Raw genomic sequence first — 11,560 nt, forward strand, 5'->3', positions numbered from 1 at the left:
TATACACGTTACATATTTCTGCTTTTATAGAATTATTGTGCTTGCCTAATGCTTCATTAACTCCATTCTAGAAGGTCATGTCTTTTGTACTGGCACAGCACGTTATGAACTAACATGGCTGATGACAGTGAGTTATAATGTTGGAATAACACAGCAGTGTTATTCACAGTGATTGCAATAGGATCTAACAGGGAGAGTGTGTGAAGGCTGTGCAGAAGGTGATTATCTAAAAACTGCTACTCCACAGAACATTTGCAAGGATGCTTGCATAGATCTGCTACTCACAGAGTGTTTCTTTTGAATAAAATCTGTGATGCTGGAAAACAGTTGTGGAAACAAGTAGAGGCTTGCCAAGGAAAAAGAGATCAATACTATTTACAACTGATATAAATTAATGTTTCAAGCATTGCATCCTTGTCCTTCCTTGTCGAAAAAAGCCAGTGAAGAAGAGGTGGCCCAGATTCATCCTGCTGCTCTCTTCCAGCATTTTACTTTGATGCTGAACTAAGGGGAGTCCTTTAGCCCAGGTTTCTTTACAGACAGAGGTGGCTTTATGACTACATTAACTCTGAGTTGCTATTGGACACATCTCTCCCTGTGTCTTCATGAAATCCAGATGGACTAGGATAAATAGATGTCTAAGCTGGGAGGCTGACTGAAGGGCCCCACATTAGGAAAGAAAATATCAGGTCTGAGAATCCACTGCTGTTCTTCCCTACCCTCCCACTCACTTCTCAGTAACATTGCTGCCTTTGGTCTCGTGCTTCCCTATCATCTGTTAGTTGTCAGAAGCAGCACTGTCTCTTGTAATTTAAAACAAAATTGTTCAGAAACTTAAGTAACTTAATTCTTTGAACAGAAGGCAGTCCTGTCTCCTGTGATTTACATGTTGCCAAATGCTGGCAGAAAGAAAACAAATAAAATGGGTGCAGAAATTCAGGAATACTACCTAATTATAAGATAGAAAACAGTAACATTCCTTGAAAGTATCCAGAATGAGAATGATGGGCACACTTATAGTATGAGTGCCATTTTGTCTTTGCTGTCAGGGGGCCCAGCTGAGTGCCTCAGGTTGGTGGCTGCAGCCATAGTGCTCAAGGGCATCCCTGTGCTCAGGATATTCCTAATGTTCAGGACATCTCTGTGCTCAGGGTATCCCTATGCCCAGGGTATCCCTGTGCTCAGAGTATCCCTGTGCCCAGAGTATCCCTATGCCCAGGGTATCCCTGTGCTCAGAGTATCCCTGTGCCCAGGGTATCCCTGTGCTCAGGACATCCCTGTGCTCAGGGTTTCCCTGTGCTCGGAGTATCCCTGTGCTCAGGACATCCCTGTGCGACCACTGCTTTTGAGTCGCGGGATTCTGGGCACTGCGGAGCTCTGCCCACCGACGCCAGTTAGTCCAAACCTGCAAACAACGGTGACAAAGTGACACCTTCCGGCCAAAGGGAAGATGTGCAAAACACCCCAAACACTCCTCTAACTCGGGCGGTGCAGGCGTGGAGAGAAACCAATTATTGTCTCTCCTGCAGTCTCTGTTTTCTTTTAAAATATTGATAGCTAATCGCTTTCTACCGATACCATTCAACCGCCCAATGCTGGCAATCATAGTACTCTACGGCTGGTATTTGGCCAATGATGTTTTTGAATTGCGCTGAACTAAATAAACGTCATTTAAAAAATACCGTATGAATATTAGTTTAAAACCTAATGAATATTCATTAGTTAAGAGATGTGGTAATAGTATCATCATTACCTTGTCCTAATGCTATGTTGCAGGCAGAGAAGTGTTCCACGTGACACACACTTAACTTCTCAAGCAACGTGAGGTTCCACAGATTGTGATGCAGGTGCCAAACACCAGCATGCAATTTCTTTCACAGTCTGAAAATGGAAGGACAGGTAAGGCTGCTGAGTGTCTGAAGCATTCCAGGATTAGCTAGTTAATAAAAACCCTATATTATTCTTTCTATGTACTGAATTTACTAGAAGTCTTTAGAAAGTCTACCCTTGATTGAAATGCTGCCTATTATCATGGCCACTGATGAATAAAACTGGCGTTGAGAGCAGGGGGAATAGAGCAAGACAGGGTTTTGTTTGGTTGACTCAGCTGTGTCAGTTCTGTACCTTTAGACCAACTGAGAGTTTATGAACTACTGTAATGGAAAAATACTATTATTTTAAACATGATCTGGAACTTTATCGCTCAGCCAAATGGCTTAAACTTGACTTAAGTCAGGGGGGGAAATGAAATATACTAGAACCTCATTTTCTCCTAATTTGTGTGGTTGGGCAGGTCAATAGTTAAAAATATTCCCCAAAAGAAAGCAATAAGTGTTAGTATATTGATAACCAAATGAGACCATGGTCATGTTCTGACTGAATATGTTGGTGCATTGCCATTGCCCAAAATTTCATCCAGGTATACCTTATAGTTCTTTCCCTTTGGGGATCTGCAATTATTCACCAAACCACTGTATGGAAATCTCACTTTCACTTACAGGATTTTTTTCAAATGCTATGATAATATTGTCTGCTTGCAGGAATCTTTTCTGCTGTATTCTTTTCAGCAACAATCTCTGTCTGCTGTCGTTTGGTAAAACCACTGCACCATGTCTCCTCCTAGGCTGCATTTTTGCCTTCTAATCATGTTTCTGTGACCCCTTGCATTCAATGATGATAAAGAGTAACTCTTTATAACTGATACTGGATGATTTCAGTAAGAAATTGAATTAGAGGATGTGCTATCAGCTATTTCTTCATTGTCATTAGCGCTACATCACTCAGAAGGAACTAGTATTTTTACTTCAGTTAACAAGTTTTGACAAACAGGATGTAGAATTTCTTTCATTGGTACTTTTTGTTTAATTGCCCAGTAGTTTAAATAAATAATTTCCTGACACATTCACATCAAGTGTCATATAATGTTTCCTGACTGGCTTCCCACTGTTAAAATAACTTCCCAGCTGCCTCACTTGGTCCCTGTATTTTGGGGCACAGAGTTTAACATGTACCCTTCTATAGCTTTCAGTATTTTGCTGCAAGAATTTTTTTTCAGAGGTTGGGAGTCATCTGTTACTCAGGCTCCTGGTGAGCAGGGGAAATGAATTTTTGTGACCTTTTTACTCTTGCAGAAACAGTTCTTCCGTTTCTCCATAAGAATAACATCAAGATTTTTTTTTTTCTGGGTAAAATATTTTAAAGATAGGTTACACTGGTCAGTGAGATCATTGGATTCACAAATGAGTCAACAGAATTACACCACCAGATTCAAGCCTGAATCAGTTTTTTTACGTCCAGGTTATAGTCAGCAATGACCAAACATGTTGCACCAATGCTTTTAGGTGCCTTTACTCTAACTCTAATTAGATAGGGTATAAATATATATGTAGTTGCAAGATATGCCTTCAAAGCACTGTGCAATGTGAGGTAATTTGCTTTTATGAATAATTTTATTAAAGGAAATTATAATCTTGAATTTCCATTTGTGAAGTACAAAATTATGAGAAGTTTATTTTGCTTTATTTTATCCCACAAATAAAGATAATTATTTAGCTCTTTTTTGTGCAGATTTAGCTCTTTTTTGATTAATAGAGAGGTAATTGTGAAATTTTACACTATATGATGGACCAAGGATCTATCTCCCAGCTTGACCTTAAAGTAGAAAATTAGATTTCATCTTCTGCTAAGATTTGTGGAAGAGAGATGAAAAGCAAATAAGAGCCTTGAATCTGACTATATTGTTGCTTCATCTTCCATGAAAAGTACTTACTTCCAGAAACACCCCAAATCTTGAAAATTACCAGTGCCAAATAAGGATTATTTGAAAAACTGTAAAATTCCCGAAGAATTATATTTGCCTTACCTATTGCCAACTATTGAAGGACATATGCTTTAATGAATGATATATTTTACATTCTATGTTTTCAGTGAAAGGGGAGGAATTGTATTGCTTAAATAGTTGTTCTCATTACTAAGGCCTTTGCCTTTTTGACTCCTGCTAGAAATTTACAGTCAAATAACTTAGTGGGCAAGAAGCTTGGTAAGTTTATGACAGTTGTAGAGGGGAAAAAAAAGAGATTTTTGCCTTTTTTTTTTTTTCCAGGCCAGTGTTGGAAAGGAGACTCAGCCTTGTAAAATGTTGGTGTACTGGTCTGGACGGGATGAGTCAATATCCTTCACTGTAGCCTGTACATTGCTTGCTTCAAAATTGTGCCTGAGAGGCATAACAGTGTTGATAACACAGCAGTGTTTTGGGCATACCTGAACAAAACTTGCACAGTGTCAAGGGTTAATCTTTTGTGCTCTGACTCCCCAGAGATTAAAGCCAGGTGGGCAGGCATTAGAATGCCACCTAATCAGGACAACTCTAACTGACCAAAGGAATTTTCCAACCCAGAGAGCATCCTCCTCTCTGATAAATACTCAGACAAAGTATATGAGCTATGACAGAGGACATGATATTTGCCCTCTCAAGCAGCTGTTACACGTGCTAAGGCCCTGGTTCCCAGGAAGAATTTGGACATCTGCCTACCAAAGGCAGGCTTCCCCTATCAGAGTGTCACTGTCCTGATGCTAGAGTGGTTTTGCCTGCCTTCCATTTCCTCCGTGTCTCACAGGGAAGCAGAGGGAGGGAGCAGCTGTGTGGGTTTTTGGCTGCTGGCCAGGGTCAAACCACTCCCACAGCCAGCTACTCAACAACAGGAAAAGCATACACTTGGGCCATGTACTCCTAATACAGCTCTTCCAACATAAAAAATATAATTGAGGAAAAGAAAATCACTAGCCTTTCAATTGTCTCTTCTGAAATATTTATTACTGCTTCTCATATGAAAAACCCAAAGTACAAAGCGATATGGGTGAAGAACCATATTTAGACTAGTAAAAACATTGGTGCCATATTAAAGTATATAAATGGTTTCTAGGTGATATTATTCACTGGGAAAAAATTAAAAATTGACAAATTGTACCTTGGCTTTTCTTGATCTAATTAGTATTTTAGTCCTAAGTGGTGACAAACAATCTTGGAAAAAAAAATCTGTATTATGCAGATTTTCTGTAAATATTGCAGCATTAACCCTGAAGCAAGGAAACAAGCAAAAATTCAGCATGTTTCTGCTGCCCTTAGAATATCACCAGAAAGGGTATGAGAGCTGGGCAGGCATACAGTGATAGGCTTCAGAGACATCTGCCAGTTTGACCCATACTTGGATTAAAATGTCCTTGAGACAGAGGCTCTAATCAGTATTTAATATTGGCAGACTTTTCATTTGTGAATTTACATAATTACTTTTTAAGCTTGTCTAAGCTTTGATATTCATAATATGCTGCACTAGTTAGTTCTCAGTTAAATGACATCTCATGGGAAAACTACAACCTAAAAATCCATACATAAACGAGATATTGTTTTGTTATCTGCCACCTAATCTTGCTTAAAATGTTTTTCTTCTACAACTCTGAGAACTCATTTTCAGATTCATAACTATCTGTGGTCTGTCAGCTCACTAAGCACTCTTCTTGATTTTATTACTATGTTGAACATCATGATCTCAGTATTGATCCCTGCACTTTATTCAAGTATTTGTTTCTTGTTAAATCAACTGTTGTTCTATATAGGTCTGTTCCTTTTCACCCATGTATTTTCAGACAGTAATAGTATGGGACCTTGTAAAAACATTTTGGAAGATGAATACACCATTTCACTCTTTCCATGAGTTTATGGTTTCCTTGAAATAACTCCTATACATTTGTGTGGTGACACTACTCCTATACTGACTCTTTCTCAGTGTATCGTCATGTCTGCTGATTTTACTTTTTACTGATGTATTAAAAAATTATGGAAAAAGCCTGCTTGATCTAGAAACCATTTATATACTTTAATAAGGCACCAATGTTTTTACTAGTCTAAGTATGGTTCTTCATCCATATTACTTTGGGGTTTTTCATGTAAGAAGTAATAAATATTTCAGAAGAGACAATTGAAAGGTTTTTCTTTTCCTCAATTATATTTTTTATGTTGGAAGAGCTGTATTAGGAGTACATGGCCCAAGTGTATGCTTTTCCTGTTGTTGAGTAGCTGGCTGTGGGAGTGGTTTGACCCTGGCCAGCAGCCAAAAACCCACACAGCTGCTCCCTCCCTCTGCTTCCCTGTGAGACACGGAGGAAATGGAAGGCAGGCAAAACCACTCTAGCATCAGGACAGTGACATTCTGATAGGGGACACAAAGGCTGTGCATGCAAGCAAAGCAAAACCAGAAATTCATTCACTACCTGTTTTCAAAGCCTGCTCTTCTCTTCTTTGCACATTTTTTGTACTAGCCATGCCAGAAAGCCAGAAGAAATGTAAAATGCTTACAAAGGTATGGAACTCTGAAGGGTTGAAGGAAACAATATTCAGAATATTGACTAGTTCGTATGTCTGCACTGTCAAAATCTGAGGCATGGTAGAATGAAAATCACCTGAACAGCTTTTAAGTATCATATCTTATTTCCTCATGATGACATCTCAGAGCATACAGACATGTGCAGATCCTTCTGTCTAGTCTGATGGAACAAACTGATCCTACAGCTCATTTTCTCAAGTTAACTAATGTGACAGAAATGCTTTTATTTACTTCTCCAAAAGCAGGCTGTGCTTTTGTCTAGGTAGTGTCTATATATACATGGATGCAAAAAGCCCATTAAGAACTTTTTCATACACTCAGTGTATGGATTAAAAGAGTTAAATCCAGATTTGGTGAAGAAGAAAGAATAGCTTTGCTCAAAGTGACCTTGCGGCTGGGAATGCTGAAATTGCCAGTGTGAGAAAACTCCCATTTCCTATGCCTTACTGTTGTTCATCCTTTTAGAAGCAGAAATCACGAGGAGAGATAAGACACTCAGACATGTGGAAAGCCTTCTGTTATATAGGAGAAGGCAGCAGGGCACCCTCACTGTCTGCTAGGATGAGCTGAGCCTGATGGGGACTGTGTCCTGCTTTTTGTCAGCCGTTTAATGGTTGTCCTTGAGTATATGTTTGTGTTGATTAACACACTCAGCTTTTCTGAATGTGTGGTTTTATCTTCTGGGATTTGTATTTCTTTCTTACTGCTTCTTTCCTTCATTCCTGAGGAAAAAATTTAGTGGTCGCAGAGATTTGTGTGAACTCTCTGAGCAGAACCCCTGCACCTGAACCCATAATTTCTGACAAAACAATTGCATGCAATGGCTGAACTATGTGGCAAATTGAGATCAGATCACCCAGAGAAATGTATCACTATAAAACATGATCCTAATTCTCAAGTTTCAAAGGGTAACTGCATGACCTTATTTTGTCTGACAGTCTTAGAGGGAACTGTAAGCAATGTTGAGGTTCATGTATTTTAAGATGTCAAACATGATCACCAACTCTTTATCCACAGAAACAGAATTAAAATCAGTAAACAACAGTTGTTCTGCAATATGGAAAGGCTATTGCTATTTTACTTGCACTAGGGAGATGTTTTCTTTCCAATCCATAATATGTGTTTGAGCGGTCAGTTGTTTGGCATTTTTAAACAATACTGTTCAACATTTTTTTCCTTTATGGTTTTTGGGAGTGTTAATGCATTTAGAAGACTCGTTACCCTTAACAGGAAAGGATACAAATTCCCTTATCCCCCTCTTTTGGAAGAACCATAAACTTTGTCTCCCTCTGCTATTATTCTCCATTTTCTACATGGTGCCTTTTAAAGAGCAGATTTTTTAAAAAGACAATATAGAAGTATTTGGTACTACAAACACATAGATTTACTTTTACTCCACAGCAGTAACTTGTCCTCCAAGTGCTCTTGGCCGCACATCCTACCTCTGCTTAGAATTTATTCACAGGGATTAGCTTTAGTCTCTCTTATTTTTGTACAGTCTCATCCTTCCATACAGCAAACTCCAAGTGGCAGAAATACAGGTAATGGTACTCCATTCTCATCCAAAGGTCTGCCTCTCTGGTAACTGGCCTCTGCTGGGGGGGGGGGGGGGAACAAGCTCACATTCAAAACAGCTGCCAAAAGAGGGACCAAATATACACTTCCTGCTGTGCAGTTTATTTAGTTTATCTCATTTGAGCTCCTCTGGCAAAGACAGCAATGTCTGTGTTACTTAACACAGCACAAACAGTGTATGTACTAACAAAATGTCATATTATGCCTTGGAGATCATAGAAGGTGGCAACCTAATGAAATGCCCTTAGGTCTTTCTTCAACTGATAACTGGGAGGATAAAAACAGTGTTTAATTCAGATTGCAAGCACAGAGATTTATCTTCATGAAGACAAACACCACATAAATGTGTTTTGAGATCTTGTGCTTTATTAAAAAAAATAGGACTGATACAGGGTGATATTCACCCTGCCTAATGCAGATTGTATTTAGGGTGCTATTTTCTGCTGAAAGACACACTTTAGCACCACCTCCCATTAACAGTGAAACACTAGATGCACCTTGCATATCCAAGTTACAAAGGATGAATCTAGGCCAGATGCTGTGTGTGCATTTAAAAAGGAATTACTTGGGATTTTATTTTATCTTTGGGAATTTCCATCTAGAAAGTTATGGATCTAAAGTAAAGACAGTTGGGTAATTAAGCAAATGCACAGTCTGGGTCTAAAGATCAGAGGGTACGGAGAAATAAATAAACTTTAAAAAAAAGTATTTTAAAAACAGGGCATTTGATTTTGTTTCCCTACAACACCAGGCATAATATCACAAATCACTTTATGGTTAAATTTATTGAAGTTATTTCTAAGTACACATATCAATGCACACTATTCATAACTACCATCCTCATTATGTGATATATCAAACAAACAAGAGAGTATTTCAATTTGCTTAAATAATAAAGTGGAACAGTTGTGTGAGCACAGAATATAAAATCAGAATGTAAAATAAGGCAAGTGTGAAAAACGCATTAGGCTTAGTAGTCTTTTACTACACAAACAGATTTTGCTGTCAAGTTTCAGAGGAAACTTTTAACAGACATTGTTAAAGAGAAAAACAAAATTAACTACAGTAAACAAAAGTCTTCGTTCAAGGCACTGTTAATGTTTAATGTCAGTCTGGAAATAATTCAGCAAATCAGTTGACAGAAATATCATAAGTAATGAACAACCCCAAAATCTCTTTGGTTAAATATAAAGGTGAATGCAAAAACAAAGCGGATGAAGTTTCTGTAAGGAAGTAATTTTGGGTATGACAGAACAGAGATTATACAACTACATAAATGAACTCAACTGCCAACAGTAAATTTTGACAATCAAGACCTTACATTAGAAGTTGTAAAGCCTTGAACTTGGTTTTTCACAAAGAATTATGTATGCACATTATAGCACAATGAAGTAACAAGACTACAAAACTGTTAAACTAGCAGAGAAATATTTTCTAAGCATGTAACTTCTAGTTTTCTTATGAGACACCTCATTTAGCTTTGAGCTTTCAAGTGTTCAGCAATGGCAGATTATTTTCAGCTGCTGTACAAAACTTCCTGCAGTCTGAGTGTTACAAATGAAAACATGTTTCCCCTGCAGATCTGCATTCATTCTTCCCTGTACATGTCTAATTGTAAGTCACCTCAATTTCTGTTGTCTGTCCCTCAGGACCCCTACACAAAACTGAAATGCAGTTCCTTCCCATGTCCTTACAACGTTCTCATCTGGCTGCTTCATCATGATCCCCACCTTCCTTTTTCAGGGGAGCTTCCAGCTAGAACTGAATCATCATGCAGCTAACTGTGGTCAGACAACACGTGCTGGGTAGCTCAACACTTAGGGTACCACTCATCTTAAAACCCTCCACTGCCCTTAAGGTACCATCAGTTTTTTTTTTTTCAATTTTCATTGCTCAGCAGTCAACTGTTCAAGGGTTCTGAGGCACAATTTGAAAGGCAAACTATAAACCTTTTTCTGGCTGAAAAAGTGTTAGAGGCACACGGATGCTGATTCTAGTAGCAACATCAGTACTGATGAGTTGTCCCTCTCTTCCCCAGGATTACGTGTGTCAAAAGACTTACAGCTCGTCAATTTTGCTGAACAACTGCAGGGTAATGCTTAGGTCCCATTACTAAAGAAATATTAATCCAGTTCTATTTGAACCCCCAGTTTGGAAGCTCTTCTAATATTCATCCATCTCCATCAGGAATTTGGTCTAGACTTGTGTCTACTTTGGACCTAAGGGCAGGAAGACTTTGATGTGTAGCAGCTTAAAGTTTTAGGAAACAACTCTTCAGGTTTCTTTTGCAGATTTCAACCTTTTCCTCTATGAAACTGGTAAGGCTTTTGCTGGTTTAAAATCCAGTAACAAGGAAAAGGTTTTAATCTTGGAAGACAAAATTTGCCAAACAGTTGTAAAGATTCGGTCTACCCATGTGAATCAGTTAATATTTTGTTATTAAAACTAATTTTGTGGATCCTTACACTTAGCTCCAACTACTGTTTGAAAGAAATTTAGCAATTGTTTTGGATCTTATTTGTTATCTCCTGGCTTGAATGAAGTAAAAAAAAAAAAAAAAAAAAAAAAAAAAAAAAAAAAAAAAAAAAAAAAAAATCACTGCCTAGAGTTTTAAGGTTTTCTTAAGTTACCAAGTTTTGTTCTATTCAATGCTAAGATCATAAAGCGACTGCTATGGGAATGTTTTGAACATACACAAAACATACTTCTCAAAAGATAAATTTCAAGATTTCCAGAGCTTCTTGTGGTGCTTGGAGCAAGAAAAGCAGAGTTTATGCCTTTGAAATTGACCATTAATTATGCCAATTACTTAATAGCTACCATTTAATATTATTTGTAATTCCCTTCCATAGGGCAGCCCAAAAGGGTTTAAATCTAGGAGAACGTGCATAGAATAAAACCTCTTATAATGACAAAAAACTACTCACCAACCTAAAAATAAACACCAAACCCCTCAGAAAACATAAGCAGAACATGCTACAGGTAGGTCAAGGCAAAGCTATAGTTTCAGCAGCCAATGTGACCAAGCTAATATAGTCCTAAAAGATCTAAGATGCGCTGCTTCTAAAGTCCATGCTTAATCCAGGTTTTCCCTGCTAATGCCAAAAAACTGTCTGTATAACTTGCCTTGGCTCTGTTAGCCAAGACTTTACAGCCCAACTGCAAGATCAGGTAGGAATGCTATGTGAAGTCAGAAAGATTGTTACCATTTCTGATTAACTGGCAGGTTTTCTCCCAGACAGTATCTAGCTTAATTTCTATTGCAAAATATATTAATGCTGCTTTATTCAGAATGTAATTCTTAGCTCTCTAAGTAAGACTTCCTTTTTTACTATTTAACTGCCTACAAGAAACAAATTACTACAAACTCTGAAATGTGGGAAACAACTTACAAACGTTTACAGAAGTAAACGTTTTGAAACTACCCACATTTACTTGCTACAATAAAAACATCAATTACATCAATGAGAAATTAATATAAAAAACTGTAGATGCATTCTGGTTTTAATAGTGCATAGAAAACTCCAAGGCAAAATACCATAAATACAGTATCTAAGCAAGGGGAACCTTTAGCAGTGTTCACTCCTTACAGTCAATCACCCAGT

This window comes from Anomalospiza imberbis, chromosome Z (genome assembly GCF_031753505.1).
Source record: "Anomalospiza imberbis isolate Cuckoo-Finch-1a 21T00152 chromosome Z, ASM3175350v1, whole genome shotgun sequence".
NCBI lineage: Eukaryota > Metazoa > Chordata > Aves > Passeriformes > Viduidae > Anomalospiza > Anomalospiza imberbis.